Below are 223 nucleotides of genomic sequence, written 5' to 3' on the forward strand. Positions count from 1 at the left end.
ATATATATATAAAGCTTATAAAACAACTGAAAACAATCTTAGTTCGTTAAAGATGAAGTAATAATAAACTTAACTTTACTCATTTAGAAAGTAATATAACTTCTTTGGGAGATTCTCTAATTGACAACCATCACTATGAGCCTAAGTGATGGTATAACATTTTACCTCACGTTGTCAAGGACTGTCATATACATTGCCATCGGTATAGAACCTGAACTACTAA

Source organism: Solanum tuberosum, unplaced genomic scaffold (assembly GCF_000226075.1).
Source record: "Solanum tuberosum cultivar DM 1-3 516 R44 unplaced genomic scaffold, SolTub_3.0 scf00103, whole genome shotgun sequence".
NCBI classification, from domain to species: Eukaryota; Viridiplantae; Streptophyta; class Magnoliopsida; order Solanales; family Solanaceae; genus Solanum; species Solanum tuberosum.